This window comes from Pseudophryne corroboree, chromosome 7, assembly GCF_028390025.1.
Source record: "Pseudophryne corroboree isolate aPseCor3 chromosome 7, aPseCor3.hap2, whole genome shotgun sequence".
Classification (NCBI taxonomy): Eukaryota; Metazoa; Chordata; class Amphibia; order Anura; family Myobatrachidae; genus Pseudophryne; species Pseudophryne corroboree.
Genome location: NC_086450.1, coordinates 282,481,978 through 282,502,757, shown reverse-complemented (window position 1 = coordinate 282,502,757; position 20,780 = coordinate 282,481,978). Strand labels below are relative to the sequence as shown.

The following is a 20,780-nucleotide window of genomic DNA, read 5'->3' as shown; positions in this document are numbered from 1 at the left end:
GTGCTCTCGCGATATGAGGTGCATCTGCTGTCTCTCGATCTGACGTCACCAGTAAATATGGTCTCCCAGCAACTACACATACGGGGAGATCACATTCATCATACGACATATCTTAATTGGTGATTTACCATCACCCAATGTTTCTAGCCTCCGGCAATGACGTTTTTCGCTCCGCTATTCTCAGTCTCTTAGTAACTGCCCACACAAACCTTCAAGATTTTCTTCCCACATCCAAGATGGCGCCCGCGATCTCGCGATAAGTTATGTATCTCCCGCCTCCCTATCTGACGTCCTTATGCATGCGGTCTCCTAGCAACTACACATATGGGGAGATCACACCCACCACACCACACCACATGATTGGCTAAGCCTTAACCGGGGCGGACATAAAAGCCCTCTCCCTACACCGTACAGCACGGAACCCGGAAGTGAACAAGCCCTAGGGCGAAACGCGTCTTCCGCATTTAGGAACAGGGGTCCCGTCGACACTACCGTATCCTGGCATTTAGCTTCATTTATCTGCCTTGCTCTCTCGGCTTACCCTGATCTCTGGTGAAACTGTAAGCATTACTATCCTGTGGCTCTCTGACACGGATAGCAACTCCTACTTACAAAACCTAGCAGTACCGCTTGAATTATCTCGTACCTAGTACGTATCATAGGGGTGATTATCTAGAGACCTTTATTCATTAGCACTCACCTAGCATTGAGTGAACCTATTGGAAACTAACGCCTAGTTTAGGTGTTATTAATTTTTGACCATTATATTTGTTATACTTATTTAAGTGCTGGTATTCATCCATTTTTATTATTGCCTCCTCATAGCAATTTATGCATGCAGATAATTAGTATATATTAGCATCCCATATTCTATCCGGGACTACGTGGCAAACAGTGTATGACACACATGGTTAACAGATATATGTTGGTATAGTTTCTATAAATCAGTCACCTCAGTGCTTAACCCTATAGATCCCAGACCTTACCCTCAGTTTTGAAATAGACCGTATCACCAGAGTGACTACGCATTTATCTGTTTCAATCAGCATCTCCTATCATGCACTATCTGTCGGGATATACTGTAATATACCTGTGATAGTGTTTTTCTGACTGTATTTTTATTAATTTCAAATTGTCTATAGATCATGATTCTCATTAACTTCAACAGTCTATAGATCACTATCCTTCGTGGACTCTCATTTACGATTCCTGGTACATTGCACCACATGAGTGGGAATATTGGATCAGGTCTAACGTGGAAAGCAGATCCACCTTTTTACTCCATCTTTCCTCAATCCTCTTCCTGTCGGCTCTGATTTTCAATATTCTTAAATAGGTGCACTCTCATTGATGTTCACATAAAATTCTCTACTACCATACCACGCTGCCAACGCCCGATCTCGTCTGATCTTGGAAGCTAAACAGCGTTGGGCCAAGTCAGTACCAGGAAGGGGGACCACCTGCGAATACCTGGTGTTGTAGAGTAGGATTTTTTCCTCACCTATGTGGTAGCAACACCAACAGCAGTATCACCACTTGTTTTCTTTACTCTGCAATCTCCAGACCTTTGGTCACGGGCACCATCTACGTGAGGTGCCATATTTACCTCTACCGTTATTACTGTCTCAAATCCAGATAGGAGCATGTCCATTTTTCTTGTATTATACTCAGAGGAATGACTTCTGATCATTTCTCTAATTCTACTTAAGCCAAGAGAGCATAGTTATTATCATTATTTTTGTGTCTTGACTACCCTGTGGTTCCATCAATACAGCAAGTCTGTACTGGTCAAGTGGGAATGGGGGTATGACCAACTAATGTCTACCGCCCTTCCACACACTTTTAATCATTAAGAGACCAGAACATTTTTTATCTCACTAAGATGCTCGGTATATTGCATTCTTAAAGGATAGATCTCCGGTAACAACCTCGTTTGTAATATTAGTCAATAAAAGTTATGTTTTAACCATTTATCTCAATTACCTTATCAAATTTACTTCTTTTCTATAAGAGTGCGCCCACACAAGAGCCTTCTGTCCTCTCCCCTTTGTATAAAAGTTTGCATACTTTCTGGCTCTGGGCGCACCACCAACTAGGACGATAACACACCGATACGTATATAGTATACCATATGGAAAAGGCTAATTTTTGCCCTTTTTCTCCCCTACCAGTTTAGGGTAACTCACTGTCCTGTTTTGGTTTTTCTTCTTTAATTTTCAGTATCTATTCCTACTTAGCTTTACCGGTGCCGGATCGCCCTAGGTTTTTGTGTAGTTCAAAATTGTCAGCTCCAGGATCTCTGGGTGGATCACGAAAGATTGCTGTCTATAAATGTCCTGGAACTCCGGACAATTTACGATGCGCTACGACAAGCAGTGCACATGCTTCGGTCTCGGCCTGTCCAGGTGCAGTCAGACAATGCGACGGCGGTCGCGTACATCAACAAACACGGAGGAACGAGAAGCCGCATGACAATGCGGGAAGTAGCTCGAATCCTCAATTGGGCCGAGCATCATCAAGTGATATTGTCGGCAGTGTTCATTCCGGGACTGGACAACTGGGAGGCGGATTATCTCAGCCGTCGGAATTTGCAGCCGGGAGAATGGGCATTAAATCCAGAAGTGTTTCACATGTTGGTCCAGAGATGGGGTTACCCTCAAGAGGACCTGATGGCACCAAACGCCCCAGTATGTGTCCAGAACGAGAGATCCAAAGGCAGTGGCGGTGAATGCTCTCACAATCGCGTGGCTGTACAGCCTCGTGCATCTGTTTCCACCGTTGCCGCTGCTCCCTCTGTTGCTAAAACGGATCAACAGAGATTCCGCCACAGTCATACTAGTGGCGCCTCATTGGCCTCGGAGAGCTTGGTTCTCGGATCTCCGCGGACTACTTGTTAGGCGCCGAGGGTCCGCTCGTCAGTGCGGCCGGCGCCTAGCAACGGGGACGCCACTGTCGGATCGTGTTCCCCGTTGCTGGGTCTAAGTTTATATCATCACTGGTTTCCTGGCTGTGTAGCATGCAGCTGCACGGCATGTTGTAATTATCACTCATCTGTTTCCCTGGCCATGCAGCTGCATGGCATTTAATCCAATCAGCCTCCAAACAGCTGATTGGAAGACTCTCTGTTAAAAGCACTCCCAGGACTCCTCACAGACGCCGGTGATAGCTTCCTGTTTGCCTGATTTTGCTGCAGAGAGAGTTCCCAGTCCCGGTCTGTTCGTTTGTTCCTGTTCTCAGTGATCCAGTACTCGGAAGTTACCATCTGTTCCTGGAGTCTGACCGAGCACCTTTAACATCTGGTGGTGTTCGTGAGTCGCGGCGCAGCCGTGTGTTGCGGCTTGTCCGCTACTATTTATTATTGTGTTTATTTTGAGTTCTGGTGCTTTGCGGAGGATTCCGCTTCCACAAGATCCACTCTGGTGTCCAGCGGTGCCGGATAGGAGTGTCGGATCCGTGGATCCTTGGTTGTCCTTTTCCCTGGCGGCTAGTCTGCACATACCTTTTGATTTAGTTAAGTTAGCTTGTAACCCCTGGCTTGGTTGCTTAGTCAGAGGGCCCCTTGTTATCTCCCTGTCTCGGACTTCCCCTTGTCTCCCATTAAGACCTGCGGGGGCATCGGGGTTGGGCAGACATAATCCGCCCTTCGAACGCGGCTGCCATGGGCTCAAGCAACCATAGTCTCGCAGGGGATTTCTGATAACACGGGCGAGACAACGGAGTTAGGGCGCCAGGGGTTACTAGGCTCTCCAGCTCCCACAACCTGTATTTCATTCCTGTACTCAGATCTCTGCCATAAGATCTTCTCCAGTCTGGAGTACAGGAATCGTAACATTATCACCGGCCAGACAAAAGAAAAAATTTCAACAGGAGTTAATTTTTTCACTTATCCAGTAGGGAGAATTTTGTCGGCCTCATGAATCCCACCGGTGTTGGGCCAAATCCTGGCCAGTTTTTGGTTAGTCAGATTCAGGAACTTACCCAGATGGTTCAGGATCTGTCCCTCCGGGTGAGCTCACAGGAAGATCTGTTACGGACTTCCCCGAGGGTCATCCCTGAACCAAAAATGCATCTGCCTGACCGTTTTTCTGGGGATAGAAAACAGTTTTTTAATTTTAAAGAGTCTTGTAAACTGTATTTTCGTTTAAGACCAGTTTCCTCAGGTACGGAGGCTCAGCGGGTTGGAATTATAATTTCTCTGCTTCAGGGGGATCCTCAGACCTGGGCTTTTGGTTTAAAGACAGACGATCCGGCCTTATCGTCTGTAGACGCTTTTTTGAAATCTTTAGGGCTATTGTATGACGACCCTGATAGAGAGGCATCCGCAGAAAGTCAGTTGCGTGCTCTAAGACAGGGTAGGAATCCTGCAGAGAATTATTGTACGGAGTTTCGCCGTTGGTCGAACGACTGTGGCTGGAATGATCCTGCCCTGCGCAGTCAGTTTCGCCTCGGCTTATCTGAATCTATAAAAGACAGCCTCCTTCAGTATCCCGCTCCTGAGAACCTTGATAAACTCATGGAGCTCTCTATTAAAATAGATCGTCGGCTCAGAGAGCGGAGGACTGAGAAAGGGGCATCTGTAGTTTCTTTTCCCTGTGTTTCTTCCGTTCCGATAGACATGGAGGAGCCTATGCAGATTGGTCTCTCCAAATTGTCTCCGGAAGAAAGAACCAGGAGGCAAAATTCTGGTCTGTGTTTGTACTGCGGAGGTAAGGGACATTTTGCCCGTAGTTGCCCAAACAAGTCGGGAAACTTCCTGACCAAGTGAATAGTGAGGGGGTTCACTTTGGTCTACAGCTCATCTCCTCAAATAATTCACTATTGGTTCCTGCTAAAGTTTCTTATGACAGCCTCTGTTCCTCGGTCTCTGCTTTTGTGGACAGTGGAGCTGCAGGAAACTTTATGGACTTAACATGGGCCAAGGCCTTAGGTATTCCTCAGTTAACCTTAAGTAGGTGTATCACCATGCATGGTTTAGATGGGAGTCCCTTATCCAATGGGGTTATTTCTCTATGTACACCTCCTGTTTTGCTCTCGGTGGGAGCTCTACATTCTGAAAAGATTGAGTTTTTTCTTACCCATTGTCCAGCAGTTCCTGTGGTTCTGGGTCACCCTTGGCTGGCCTTTCATAATCCCATCATAGATTGGCAGTCTGGGGAGATTCTACAATGGAGTACCATCTGTGATAAAGAATGTATTACACTTCCTATCCGAGTAGCTGCTGCCAGGCCCGCACATATTCCTGGAGAGTACCAAGATTTTTTGGATGTGTTTTCCAAGGGCAATGCGGATATTTTGCCTCCCCATAGGCCTTATGATTGTACCATAGAGTTAATTCCTGGTGCCACGTTGCCTAAAGGAAGGTTATATGCATTGTCTGGTCCTGAAACTGTGGCCATGAATGAGTATGTGAAAGAAAGTCTTGAGAAAGGGTTTATCAGGCCATCTAAATCCCCTTTAAGTGCAGGTTTTTTCTTCGTAGAGAAGAAGGATGGTTCCCTCAGACCCTGCATTGACTTTCGAGCCCTGAATAAAATCTCAGTAAAGAATACTTACCCTCTGCCTCTGATCTCTGTCCTCTTTGATCAGCTACGTTCGGCTGTTATTTTTTCCAAGATTGACCTGAGAGGAGCATATAATCTCATTAGAATCAGATCGGGGGATGAGTGGAAAACGGCATTCAGTACTCAATCAGGTCACTATGAGTATCTGGTCATGCCTTTCGGCCTATCTAACGCTCCGGCAGTCTTTCAGGATCTCATTAATGATGTGCTCCGTGAGTTTCTGGGAAGATTCGTTGTGGTCTATTTAGACGACATTTTGATTTATTCTGACTCTATAGAACAACATGTTACCCAGGTGCGTCAGGTACTTAAGAAATTACGTGAAAATCACTTGTATGCCAAACCGGAGAAGTGTGAATTTCACGTCACGGAGGTATCCTTTTTAGGGTACATTATTTCCCCTCGGGGATTCCGAATGGAACCTAAGAAGCTCCAAGCCATCCTGAGTTGGGCGCAACCCACCAACTTAAAAGCAATTCAGCGCTTTTTAGGGTTTGCGAACTACTACAGAAGGTTTATTCACTCTTTCTCTGACATAGTTGCTCCCATTGTGGCACTCACTAAGAAGGGAGCAGATCCTACCAATTGGTCATGTGAAGCTAAAGTATCTTTTCAGGCCTTGAAACAAGCCTTTGTCTCAGCCCCTGTCCTTAGACATCCCAACCCAGAATTGCCTTTCATCGTTGAGGTAGATGCCTCGGAGGTTGGTGTAGGGGCTATCCTTTCTCAGAAGGATCCAGATTCCCTTGAGTTACATCCTTGTGCCTTTATGTCCAGGAAATTCTCATCTGCTGAATCCAACTACGATGTTGGTAATCGGGAGTTGCTGGCTATTAAATGGGCTTTTGAGGAGTGGAGACATTGGCTTGAAGGAGCGACCCATACCATTTCTGTTTTGACAGATCACAAAAATCTTCAATACATTGAATCAGCTAAGCGACTGAATGCCCGACAGGCTCGTTGGGCTTTATTTTTCACTCGTTTCAAATTCATTATCACCTTCAGACCTGGTTCCAAGAATACCAAGGCAGATGCCCTCTCACGCAGTTTTCTTCCCGCTCAAGACAACAGTCCTGTTACTCTCATACTTCCGCCTTCAGTCATTCAGGCAGGTCTCACACAGGATGTTTTTTCTCAATTGAAGCTGCTTCAACATCAAGCTCCGGGAAATACTCCTGCTGGTCGTCTTTTTGTTCCTGAGTTTTTGAGAGCAACTGTTTTGGAGGAATTTCATGATAGCAAAGTTGCAGGGCATCTGGGAGTCGCTAAAACTTTTGAATTGGTATCCCGCGCAGTGTGGTGGCCTGGTCTTTCTAAAGACATTAAAGAGTTTGTTTTTTCGTGTCAGGTCTGTGCACAGCATAAAGTTCCCCGTTCTTTGCCTATTGGTCAACTTATGCCATTGAATGTTCCTCTTAGACCATGGTCGCATATCTCCATGGATTTTGTGGTGGATCTCCCTCTGTCAGCTGGATGCACAGTCATATGGGTGGTAGTGGACCGTTTTAGTAAGATGGCTCATTTTATTGGTCTTCCCCGATTGCCATCTGCCCAGGGATTGGCAGTCTTGTTCCTCCGTCATGTTTTCAGACTCCATGGGTTACCCACTGATATTGTTTCTGACAGGGGTCCACAATTCATTGCACAGTTTTGGAAGTCTTTTTGTGCTTCGTTAAAAATGAAATTATCATTAACCTCCGGTTATCATCCACAATCAAATGGACAGACTGAGCGAGTGAACCAATCCTTAAAACAATATTTGCGTTTGTACTCGGCCAAACTCCAAAATGACTGGTCTGAGTTTCTTCCATTGGCAGAGTTTGCTTATAATAATGCCTGTCATTCCTCTACCAATGTGTCTCCATTTTTTGCAGTTTTTGGTTTCCACCCCAGAGCTAATTCATTTTTCCAACATTCCTCTGTCTCCTCTCTGGCCCTGACCTCTCATCTTAAACTTATTTGGAAAAAAGTGCACATAGCTCTCAGAAAAGCAGCTTTCAAGGAAAAAGATTTTTCGGACAGGTTCCGGCGGCCGTGCACTTTTAGAGTAGGAGACAGGGTGTGGCTGTCGACTCGCAATATCAAACTTCGACAAACCTCAGCCAGATTGGGTCCTAGATTTATTGGACCATTTCTCATTATCAAAAAAGTCAATCCAGTTGCTTTCCGGTTACAGCTACCAAAAACGTTACGAATCGGAAATACCTTCCATTGCTCTTTGCTCAAACCATATGTTTCATCTAGCAGATTTCCTCGTAAAAAACCTCAGGGGAGATCACCAGTTAATGTACAGGGTCAGCAGGAGTTCGTGGTTGAGAAGGTTCTCGATTCCAAGCTGTCCCGGGGTCGGCTTTATTTTTTGGTGCATTGGACAGGTTATGGTCCTGAGGAAAGGTCGTGGGTCCTAGATAAGGACCTTCATGCCCCAAGGCTCAAAAGGGCATTTTTTCAAGAATTTCCTCAGAAACCCGGATTTAGGGGTTCCTTGACCCCTCCTCAAGGGGGGGGTACTGTTAGGCGCCGAGGGTCCGCTCGTCAGTGCGGCCGGCGCCTAGCAACGGGGACGCCACTGTCGGATCGTGTTCCCCGTTGCTGGGTCTAAGTTTATATCATCACTGGTTTCCTGGCTGTGTAGCATGCAGCTGCACGGCATGTTGTAATTATCACTCATCTGTTTCCCTGGCCATGCAGCTGCATGGCATTTAATCCAATCAGCCTCCAAACAGCTGATTGGAAGACTCTCTGTTAAAAGCACTCCCAGGACTCCTCACAGACGCCGGTGATAGCTTCCTGTTTGCCTGATTTTGCTGCAGAGAGAGTTCCCAGTCCCGGTCTGTTCGTTTGTTCCTGTTCTCAGTGATCCAGTACTCGGAAGTTACCATCTGTTCCTGGAGTCTGACCGAGCACCTTTAACATCTGGTGGTGTTCGTGAGTCGCGGCGCAGCCGTGTGTTGCGGCTTGTCCGCTACTATTTATTATTGTGTTTATTTTGAGTTCTGGTGCTTTGCGGAGGATTCCGCTTCCACAAGATCCACTCTGGTGTCCAGCGGTGCCGGATAGGAGTGTCGGATCCGTGGATCCTTGGTTGTCCTTTTCCCTGGCGGCTAGTCTGCACATACCTTTTGATTTAGTTAAGTTAGCTTGTAACCCCTGGCTTGGTTGCTTAGTCAGAGGGCCCCTTGTTATCTCCCTGTCTCGGACTTCCCCTTGTCTCCCATTAAGACCTGCGGGGGCATCGGGGTTGGGCAGACATAATCCGCCCTTCGAACGCGGCTGCCATGGGCTCAAGCAACCATAGTCTCGCAGGGGATTTCTGATAACACGGGCGAGACAACGGAGTTAGGGCGCCAGGGGTTACTAGGCTCTCCAGCTCCCACAACCTGTATTTCATTCCTGTACTCAGATCTCTGCCATAAGATCTTCTCCAGTCTGGAGTACAGGAATCGTAACACTACTCGCAGACGATCCTTGGCCGCTCCCACGACGTCTGGACTTGTTACCACAGGGTCCGTTCCTTTACCCCAATTTAGCGCGGCTGCGTTTAACGGGGTGGCTGTTGAGACCGCCCTCTTAAGAGGAGAGGGCATTCCAGAATCGGTTATACCAACCATGTTACGAGCTAGGAAGCCAGTTACGGCAGCTCATTATTACACAATTTGGCGTGCCTATATAGGTGGGTGTGAAGCTCGGAAGTTTCCGACTTCATCTTTCAGTTATCCCGTCTTTTGTTATTTCTACAGACGGGGTTAGATGGAGGTCTGCGTTTATGTACACTTAAGGTGCAGGTATCTGATTTGTCAAATTACTTTCAAAGTCGATTGGCTCTATTGTCGTCGGTACACACTTTTCTACAAGGTGTCCTCAGCGTTCAGCCTCCATTCATTCCACCTACAGCGCCATGGGACTTGAATCTGGTTTTAGATTTCTTACAGTCTTCATATTTTGAACCCTGACAGCAAGTGGATATAAAGTTTCTCACTTGGAAAACAATTTTTTTTCTAGCCTTAGCTTCGGCAAGCCGCGTTTCAGATTTGGGTGCCTTGTCATGCAAGCCACCGTATTTGGTGTTTCATGATGACAGAGCGGAACTTCGGATGAATCCCGCTTTCTTACCAAAGGTAGTGTCATCTTTTCACATTAATCAACCAATAGTAGTTCCTGTGTTAACAGGACATTCTGGAACTCTGGATGTGGTACGCTCATTACGCGTTTATGTATCCCGAACGTCTACAGTTCGTTAGACGGATACGTTGTTTGTTCTCTATGATGCTGCCAAGATGGGTTGGCCAGCGTCTACGCAGACCTTATCCAGATGGATAAAACTGACTATACGTCAGGCTTACCTTCATGCTAGGTTACAGCCGCCTACATCAGTAACAGCTCATTCCACACGTTCTGTGGGAACTTCATGGGCCGCTGGTCGTGGAGCTTCCACGACGCAGCTTTGCCGTGTGGCTACATGGTCATCAGTGCACACGTTTGTGCGCTTTTACAAGTTTGATACGTTTGCGGCATCAGCTTCTAGCTTTGGCCGCCTAGTGTTACAGGTGCCAAACAGCTCTCCCGCCCAAGGGGGAAGCTTTGGTGCGTCCCAAGAGTACTCCAGTGAACCCTAGTGGATGAAAAAGAAAATAGGATTTTGGTACTTACCAGGTAAATCCTTTTCTTTGAATCCATAGGGGGCACTGGACGCCCACCCAGAGCAGTTTTACCTGGTTTCTGGTAAGTTCAGGGGATCTTATGGTAACACACTCTCACCGACTGGTTCAAATTCTCAAGTACTGGTTATGGTGTCAACTGTTTAGTTGTCAGTAACGTTATGTGTCAACTTCATTGTTGTCCGTTATGTTATATGTAATACTCCATTGTCAACCTCTCTCTAGCTCCTGTTCGGCTCAGTAAAAAACACTGAGGTACTCTGGGATATGGAGGGGTGGAGTGTTCTAAATTTAAATATTCAGTGCCCTGTTCTTGCTAAAGCCGTCCATATCCCAAGAGTACTCCAGTGCCCCCTATGGATTCAAAGAAAAGGATTTACCTGGCAAGTACCAAAATCCTATTTTCGATAAGCATTTCTCAATTGATGTGTTTATATTTCTTTTTCTGCATTACTCATTATATTTTTATATGCCATGGCCAGTGTGGGGAACATACTATATGTTAATGTTCTTTTTCTTAAGTCATTATGGACCATGGTGTAGGGAGAAATGTCATCAGTCACATAGAACCCACAGGTGAATTGTTACCTTACTTGCCACAGTACCAGGAACTTAATTCAGCTCCCCATCCTCCCCCCCCCCCCCTTGTTCGACCAAGCATAAAATATATGCAGTATATAATATCTGCCATTTAGTCTACGATGGACAGATCTATTCTTAAACATTATACACCTTATAGGGATTAGTGATTCTTTTCATTGCCTGCAGGACAGTCTCATCTGTCCCATATCCTTCCACTTTACCAAACAAGGCATGGAATGATCTACTGTCCTTTAAACAGTGCTTCCAAATTTAGGGTGAGATCAGCCCCCCTCGTTGGTGCTTTTAGCTTCTCCAGGTGGGTTTCTCTCAGCAACATTTCTGCAAATGGAGGTAGTGTTTGACATGGTCCTTCCCCAATGATCTGTAGGAAGACCTGAAAAGAGATTTACAGACTATTCATAAACTCACCAGGCTTCATATCATGCCAGCTGCTCCCAGCACTGCTGTTTGCCTGTGAGGAGACTATGATCTGGGGTTCTATAACTCCTTTCTTTTCTTTCAGACATGGCTTACTATAGAATTTGAGCATGTGCCAATGAGAATCTAATATGGAAACAGGTTCTTGGGAACAGGTTTAGTGGAGTGATAGACATCAACTGGTACTTATACAAGATTACGCCACCTTCACAGTGTGTTTCCTGTGTCTTTTGACAACAATTAATATCATGGTGGGAATCTCTTAGGACAAAGACCTATAGTGGAGTGTAATTGTGGATTTGATTCATGTTTTTATATATATATATATATATATATATATATTAAGGCTGGGCAAGTTAACGCGATAATATCGCGTTAACGCATTAACTAATTAACGGGCGACAATTATTTTAACGCTGCGCACCGGCAGCTGCCTTGGAAGGATAGAGGCTAAGCCGCGGCGCTATTCTAACTACAATGCCGTCCGTGAGCCAATCGGAGGTCACGGACCGGCAGCCAATCAGGAGCTGCCATTTGGCAGCTCCTGATTGGCTGCCAGCCCGTGACCTCCGATTGGCTCACGGACGGCATTGTAGTTAGAATAGCATTGCAGCTCTGTTCCTCCATGCCGTGGCTGCCTGGCAGTTCGCAGGCAGCTGGCCCTGTCCCGATCTTTGCTGCTGCCTCCCGGGTCCCCTCAAAATGTAAGTTTTGTAGAATGCAGGGGGGAGGAATGGGCAGCAGTGCAAGTACGCGGGAACTTAGATATCTGGCACTGGGGCGGGGGGGGAATGTATACCTGGCACTGGGAGCATATCTGGCACTGGGGGGACTTGTGTACCTGGCACTGGGGTATATCTGGCCCTGGGGGGATATCTGGCACTGGGGGGCATGTATACCTGGCACTGGGGGCTTATCTGGCACTGGGGGATATCTGGCCCTGGGGGGACTTGTCTACCTGGCACTGGGGGATATCTGGCACTGGGGGCATATCTGGCACTGGGAGGACGTGTACCTGGCACTGGGGGCATATCTGGCACTGGGGGGACATGTGTATCTGGCACTGGGGGCATATCTGGCCCTAGGGGGATATCTGGCACTGGGGGACGTGTATACCTGGCACTGGGGGTATATCTGTCACTGGGGGGCATGTATACCTGGCCCTGGGGGCTTATCTGGCACTGGGGGATATCTGGCACTAGGGGGACATGTGTGGTGCATACAGTAGTTAGCTGCAGGCAGCCATGGAGACCGTGACAGCGCCGGTGCCATTTCAAGTGTATTGCTGGCCACCAGCGAGCCAATCGGAACTCGAGTACTGGCAGCCAACCAGGAGCGCAATACACTACTTTTGAATTCATTATTGAATCTTGCGCATAACAATGCGATTAATCGCGATTAATCTGAGAAAATCATGCGATTAATCGCGATTAGAAATTTTAATCATTGCCCACCACTAATATATATATATATATATTTATTTTGTTTTAATACTTTTGTTCTATACAACGTGGCCAACCAGTGCTTTCTGGATGCAGCTAAACACCTTACAATATACCAAAACATAAATTATGTTGGTAGATATACTGTCAAATACAAGGAAAGGTAGAAATAAAATTAACAATATCATATATGTGACTTCTGTCTGGAATTACAACATATGCAGTGCAATGTGTGCATGCATATCTAGACACTGGCTTCATCGCTTAGTAAGTATGCCTGTATATTTACAAAGCACAAAGAATAACAGATTATAATTGATATATCAAAGTTTATTGTGATAGTAAAATTATCTATTTTTCTGACTTTGCAATATTCTGGCTTTTCATACTAGTACTTTGCCCATACGAAACCTGCTTTTGTGGCTTCCCTGTGGGATTTACAACATAAACGGGCTGTAGCTGTGGTTCTGTATGATTATGTTGCCTGTCTGTTTGTTTCTTTTTGCTATTGCAATCTAGACGACGTATTGTCACGCATAACTTGGTCTGAGAACATTCACATTTCCAGGGACCTTGCTTATAGGGAGTAACCCTTAACCTTTCCTTATCACATTTTCTAGTACTACGTGCTGTGGATGGTACCCCAAACTTATTAGTTTTGCATTTTTCAGACCTAGGAACAGTACAATTTTGACAATCTCTCTTGGTACATTTCCATCCTGATACTTTTGCATAAACCAGGGAACAATTTGGACCCACTGTTCTTGTGGATGACATATTAAATTTATTATGGAGGTTGGGTACAACTAAACCTTTAAAGTATTCTTAACACTCAAGTATATCAAACTTAGGTAACATTAACACTTACTTTTACAAGTATTAATATCCAGGATCTAAAGGATCGTGGGATATCCAGCTGTGAGCTCAATTTCCTGAAACAGCAAGGAAACTCAACCACTCTTTGCAGATATCGCTCGGTTTTGGGATAAAGTGACACCCCATCAATATATAAACACTTTCCACTAAGTCAGTAGTGTTTATCCACACCCCTGGTTCAGCACAAAATGAAATGGCTCTTAAGATAAAATGGCCCTGCTCCTTCTTTTCTATAAATGCTACACACAAACACTCCGAGCACACGTCTTCTGTCGACATGTGTAGACACTTAACTTCTCATTCATACGTGAGACAGCAGCTAAAACAATTCACACAAAACCATTCCCTTTTAGGCAGTTTTTTTAAGACTGTTTGGACAAATAGGCTTTAACCCCCAAGTTATTGTTCGGATTGGTGAAGGTGATACGGTTCCACTTACTCATCGATTTTCTATTCTCCTTCAGCCAAAACTTTGCTCTTAGCAGCCGCCTTTCCTGGGAGAATTAAATAAATTTCTCTTACGTCCCAGAGGATGCTGGGCTCTCCAAAAGGACCATGGGGTATAGATGGGATCCGCAGGAGACATGGGCACACTATAAGACTTTGGGTGTGAACTGGCTCCTCCCTCTATGCCCCTCCTCCAGACCTCAGTTAGATTCTGTGCCCAGAGAGACTGGACACACACTAGGGGAGCTCTCCTGAGTTTCTCTGAAAAGACTTTGTTAGGTTTTTTATTTTCAGGGAGACCTGCTGGCTACAGGCTCCCTGCTTCGTGGGACTGAGGGGAGAGAAGTCAGACCTACTTCTTTTGAGTTAAGGGCTCTGCTTCTTAGGCTACTGGACACCATTAGCTCCAGAGGGTTCGATCAATTGGTGCGCCTAGCTGCTTGTTCCCGGAGCCGCGTTGTCAACCCCCTCACAGAAGCCAGAAGAAAGAAGCCGGGTGAGTATAGACAAGATCAGAAGACTTCAGTAACGAGGTACCGTGCAGCGGTCGCGCTGCGCGCCATACTCCCACACACACTTCCAACGCACTTGCAGGGGGGGCGCCCTGAGCAGCATGTTACTGGAGGTTAACTGGCAAAAGCATATATATTATAAGTGCCTAGGCACTAAATTATAACCCCAGCCAGTATAAATATTAAGATTTTGAGCGGGACTACAGCGCGCCAGTGAGGGGGCGTGGCTTAGCCCTCACAGCTTACCAGCACCATTTTCTCTTGACAGGCGGCAGAGAACGCTGGCCCGGACCTCCACTCTCCTGAACAAGTAACAGGGAGCACAGGGGGGCACAGTAATTTGCTGCTATTAACCCTTTTTATGAACAGCGCAGACATCTGAGATTTGATTTCAGTACTGTAATAGGCGCTGGGGTGTGAGCTGGTAAACTCCCTCTGTTTCTCTAACAGGCTTCCCTGTGGGTCTGTCCCCTATAGCCAGTGTGTTTGTGCGTGTTGGCACGTGTGTGTCGACATGTCTGAGGCTGAGTACTCCTCCCCGGAGGAAGTTGCTGGGGGTGCAGAGAAGGAGTTGGGAGTGACTGTCAGCACCGCCGACTGCTGTTTGGGTGAATGTGTTGAGTACATTGAATGCAAATGTGGCATTGTTGACTAAAAGACTGGATGAATCCGATTCTCAGACACAAATGTGGAGAAAATCCATGGAGGACGCTTTGTCGCAGGTACAGGCTTCCTCAGGGTCACAAAAGCGTTCCTTTACCCTGATGGCGGATACGGATACCGACACGGACTCGGATTCCATTGTCGACTATAGTAAGGCCAGTTTACATCCAAAATTGGTGAAGAGTATTCAGTACATGATTGTGGCAATTAAAGATGTTATACATATTTCTGAAGTGCCTGCTGTTCCAGATACAAGGGCTTGTTTGTATAAGGGAAAGAAACCTGAGGTGACGTTTCCCCCCCTATCATGCACTGAATGCTCTTTGTGAAAAAGCTTGGGAATCTCCTGATAAAAGATGGCAAATTCCCAAGAGAATGCTAATGGCTTAACCTTTCCCCTCTTATGATAGGGAGAAGTGGGAGTAATCTCCCAATGTGGACAAGGCTCTATCATGGCTGTCCAAGAAGGTGGCGCTTCCGTCTCCCGACACGGCTGCCCTTAAGGACCCTGTGGATCGTAAGCAGGAAATGACCTTAAAGTCCATTTATGTCACCACGGGGGCACTCCTCAGACCTGCCGTGATGTCGGCATGGGTAAGTAGTGCTATTGGTAAGTGGGCTGATAATTTGGCATCTGACATGGATTCCCTGGATAGGGATAACATTCTTTTGACCCTTTGTTATATCAGGGACGCTGCAGCTTACCTAAAGGATGCGGCGAGGGATATTGGCCTCTTGGGATCAAGGGCTAATGCCATGGCAGTCTCGGCCAGGAGAACACTGTGGATTCATCAATGGAATGCTGATGCCGACTCTAAGAAGGCTATGGAAGCTCTCCCATATAAAGATAGTGTATTGTTTGGTGACTGCCTCGCTGACCTGGTGTCTACGGCTACAGCGGGTAAGTCATCTTTTCTTCCTTATGTTCCTGCGCAACAGAAAAAGACACCCCATTATCAGATGCAGTCCTTTCGGCCTAATGAATACAAAAGGAAGAGGGTCGTCCTTCCTTGCCTCTAAAGGTAGAGGAAGGGGAAAAAGGTTGCCTGCAGTGCCAGGCTCCCAGGACCAGAAGTCCTCCCCAGCTTCTGCCAAGTCCACAGCATGACGCTGGGGCTCCCCTACGGGAGTCCGTACCAGTGGGGGTGCGTCTCCGACTCTTCAGTCAGGTCTGGTTTCACTCGGGCCTAGATCCTTGGGTGTTAGACATAGTGTCCCAAGGGTACAAACTGGAGTTTCAGGAGGTGCCCCCCCCCCCCCCCACACCGATTTTTCAAATCAGCCTTGCCAGTTTCTATCCCAGAAAGAGAAGAAGTGAGTGCTGCGATACAAAAGCTGTGTCAACAGAGTGTCATTGTCACGGTACCCCCGTCTCAACGGGGAGAAGGGTTTTATTCGAGCCTCTTTGTCGTACCAAAGCCGGACGGCTCAGTCAGACCGATCCTGAACCTAAAATCCCTCAATCTGTATTTGAAAACTTTCAAGTTCAAGATGGAATCTCTTCGAGCAGTGATCTCCAGTCTAGAAGGGGGGGGATTTTATGGCGTCAGTCGACATAAAAGATGCCTACTTACATGTCCCAATATATCCTCCACATCAAGCTTTCCTGAGGTTTGCGGTGCAGGATTGTCATTACCAATTTCAGACGTTGCCGTTTGGTCTTTCCATGGCCCCGAGGGTCTTCACCAAAGTAATGGCGGAAATGATGGTACTACTACGCAAGCAGGGTGTCACAATTATCCCGTACTTGGACGATATCCTGATAAAGGCGAGATCAAGGGAGCAGTTGCTAAGAAACGTGGCACTCTCCCTGACTATTCTGCAACAACATGGTTGGATTCTAAATTTGCCAAAATCGCTGTTGACTCCGACAACTCGGCTGTCTTTCCTGGGCATGATTCTGGACACAAAACTGCAGAAAGTATTTCTCCCAGCGGAAAAGGCTCTGGAAATCCAGACTATGGTCAAGGAGATTCTGAAACCGGCAAGGGTTTCGGTTCATCACTGCACTCGGGTGCTGGGCAAGATGGTGGCAGCTTACGAAGCCATTCCGTTTGGCAGGTTTCATGCCCGGATATTTCAGTGGGACCTGTTGGACAAGTGGTCCGGGTCTCACCTGCACATGCACTGGAAAATAAGTCTATCTTCCAGGACCAGAATATCTCTCCTGTGGTGGCTTCAAAGTTCTCACCTCCTAGAGGGACGCAGGTTCGGGATCCAGGATTGGGTCCTGCTGACCACGGATGCAAGTCTCCGAGGCTGGGGAGCAGTCACACAAGGAAGAAGTTTCCAGGGAAAATGGTCAAACGTTCTGGAATTAAGAGCCATTTACAATGGCCTTCTGCAAGCGGAACACTTTTTCTTCAAGGTCTATCTGTCCTGATTCAGTCAGACAACATAACAGCGGTGGCGTACATAAACCGCCAGGGCGGAACAAAAAGCAGAGCGGCGATGGCGGAGGCCACAAAAGTTCTCCGCTGGGTGGAAAAGCACGTGAGTGCTCTGTCAGCGGTCTTCCTTCCGGGCAAGGACAACTGGGAAGCAGACTTCCTCAGCAGACACGATCTCCATCCAGGAGAGTGGGCTCTTCATCAAGAGGTCTTTACAGAAGTGACAAGTCGTTGGGGAATTCCTCAAATAGACATGATGGCGTCTCGCCTCAACAAGAAGCTTCCGAGGTATTGTTCCAGTTCAAGGGACCCTCAAGCCAGTGCAGTGGATGCCCTGGTAACTCCGTGGGTGTTTCAGTCGGTATATGTGTTCCCTCCACTTCCACTCATTCCAAAGGTGTTGAGGATCATAAGAAGAACAAGGGTTCAGACGGTACTCATCGTTCCAGATTGGCCGCGGAGGGCCTGATATCCGGATCTTCAGGAATTGTTCATAGAAGATCCTTGGCCTCTTCCTCTCAGAGAGGATCTGTTACTACAGGGGCCATGCATTTTCCAGGACTTACCGCGGCTGTGTTTCTCGGCGTGGAGGTTGAACGCCAAATCCTAGCTAGAAAGGGTATTCCCGGGGAAGTCATCCCCACTCTCCTTAAGGCTAGAAAGGAGGTCACGGCGAAGCATTATCACCGTATTTGGAGAAAGTATGTGTCTTGGTGTGAAGCCAAGAAAGCTCCTACGGAGGAGTTTCAGCTGTGTCGTTTCCTCCATTTTTTGCAGGCAGGCGTGAATGCAGGCCTGAAATTAGGTTCCATTAAAGTGCAGATTTCGGCCTTATCTATTTTCTTTCAAAAAGAATTGCCCGCCCTTCCAGAGGTTCAGACGTTCGTCCTCCGTTTGTGGCACCGTGGGATCTTGACGTGGTGTTACAATTTCTTATGTCTCACTGGTTTGAACCTTTGTGAAAGGTTGAGTTGAAATTTGTCACTTGGAAAGTGGTCATGCTTTTGGCCTTGGTGTCCGCACGACGTGTGTCGGAATTGGTGGCTTTGTCTTACAAGAGCCCCTATTTGATTTTCCATGTGGATAGAGCGGAATTGAGAACTCGTCAACAATTTCTGCCGAAGGTGGTTTCTTCGTTTCACTTAAATCAACCTGTGGTGCCTGTGGCTACGGATGCCGTGGCAATGCCAAAATCTCTCGATGTCTTAAGAGCTTTGAAAATTTATGTCGCAAGAACGGCTCAAATTAGGAAATCGGAGGCTCTGTTTGTCCTATATGCTTCCAACAAAATTGGGGCTCCTGCTTCCAAGCAGACTATTGCACGCTGGATCTGTAATACGATTCAGCATGCCCATTCTACGGCTGGATTGCCGTTGCCGAAGTCAGTGAAAGCCCATTCTACCAGGAAGGTGGGCTCATCTTGGGCGGCTGCCCGAGGAGTCTCGGCGCTTCAACTTTGCCGAGCGGCTACGTGGTCAGGTTCAAACACTTTTTTGCTAAGTTCTACAAGTTTGATACCCTGGCTGATGAGGACCTCATGTTTGCTCAGTCGGTGCTGCAGAGTCGTCCGCACTCTCCCGCCCGGTCTGGAGCTTTGGTATAGACCCCATGGTCCTTTTGGAGTCCCCAGCATCCTCTAGGACGTAAGAGAAAATAGGATTTTAATACCTACCGGTAAGTCCTTTTCTCCTAGTCCGTAGAGGATGCTGGGCGCCCGTCCCAGTGCTGACTGTTACTTGCAGTTGTATTGATAGTTGTTTTCGGTTACACGAAGTTTGTGTATCGGTTATATTCAGCTTGTTGCTGTTTTTAGTTTATACTGTTAACTGGTATTGCTTGTAAACCATGTTATACTGTGATTTGTGGTGTGAGCTGGTGTGTTCTCACCCTTGGTTAATAAAAATCCTTTTCCTCGAAAATGTCCGTCTCCCTGGGCACAGTTCCTATAACTGAGGTCTGGAGGAGGGGCATAGAGGGAGGAGCCAGTTCACAACCATTCAAAGTCTTATAGTGTGCCCATGTCTCCTGCGGATCCCATCTATACCCCATGGTCCTTTTAAGAGTCCCCAGCATCCTCTACGGGCTAGGAGAAAAGGATTTACCAGTAGTAATATCGGTTTCTTAAAATTCATTTTAAAAGTAAACAAACTGCTTTTGATTATGTTAAAAAATCTAAGAATACTCCATACATATATATCCATGCACATACATACCCGTACAAGTGCTTGTAGGAAAAAAAAATAAAGAGTAAGAATAATTTAGTACTGTACTGTAAAACGCTGCGCAAATATATATGTTATGGTATGAACTTACCGTTGATAATGGTATTTCTCGTATGTCCACAGGATACCATTGGGATATGATGGAGCGACAGCGGATTGTCACCAAACGATCACAAGCTTTCTGGCCTCCCCAGAATGCACCGGGCTCATCCATATAATCCCGCCTACCGACTTAGTCAAATCAGTTGTTTCCAAAGCATTTAGGCAGGAGCATTATGTAGAAACCTATTCAGGCGAGAAGAACACGCATGCACACCCTTCCATGCAAGAGGGAAGATGCTAGTGAGTATAAAGATTCTCATATCAGGTGCGTCAGGGTGGGATCCCTGTGGAAACCTGTAGACATAGAAGAAATACCGTTATCAACGGTAAGTTCTTACCATAACGTATATTTCTCCGGCAGGGTCCACCGGTTATCCACAGGATAACATTGGGACTTCCCAAAGCAATTTTTAATGGTGGGGACGCTCCTGATTATACAGGAGAACCTTTCACCCGAATTCAGCGTCATGAGAGGCAAAGGTATCCAAGGCATAATGTCTAATGAAACTGTTAATGGAAGATCATGTGGCTGCCTTACATATCTGTTCTGCTGAAGCACCATGTTGTGCTGCCCATGAAGGACCTACCTTACGTGTAGAGTGAGCAGAGACATTAGCCGGAACAGGGAGATCAGTTCGAGAGTATGCTTCTGAAATCTTCATTCGAAGCCATCTTGCTAGTGTCTGTTTACTAGCAGGCCATCCCCTCTTGTGAAATCCGTAGAGAATGAAGAGAAAATCTGTCTTTCTGATGGCACTGGTACGATCTACGTAGATTCTTAATGCACTGACTACTTCCAGCGACTCTTCTCCCGCAGAAAGTCCCGATACCTGAAAAGCCGTGACTACAATTTATTTGTTAAGGTGAAACTTAGATACCACCTTAGG

At 46.6% G+C, this 20,780-nt stretch overlaps 1 pseudogene; it reads left to right on the top strand.

Moving 5' to 3' along the window:
• The first annotated feature begins 1,366 nt into the window (after positions 1-1,366).
• LOC134946132 (5S ribosomal RNA) lies at positions 1,367-1,485 on the top strand (annotated as a pseudogene).
• Positions 1,486-20,780: the final 19,295 nt, after the last annotated feature.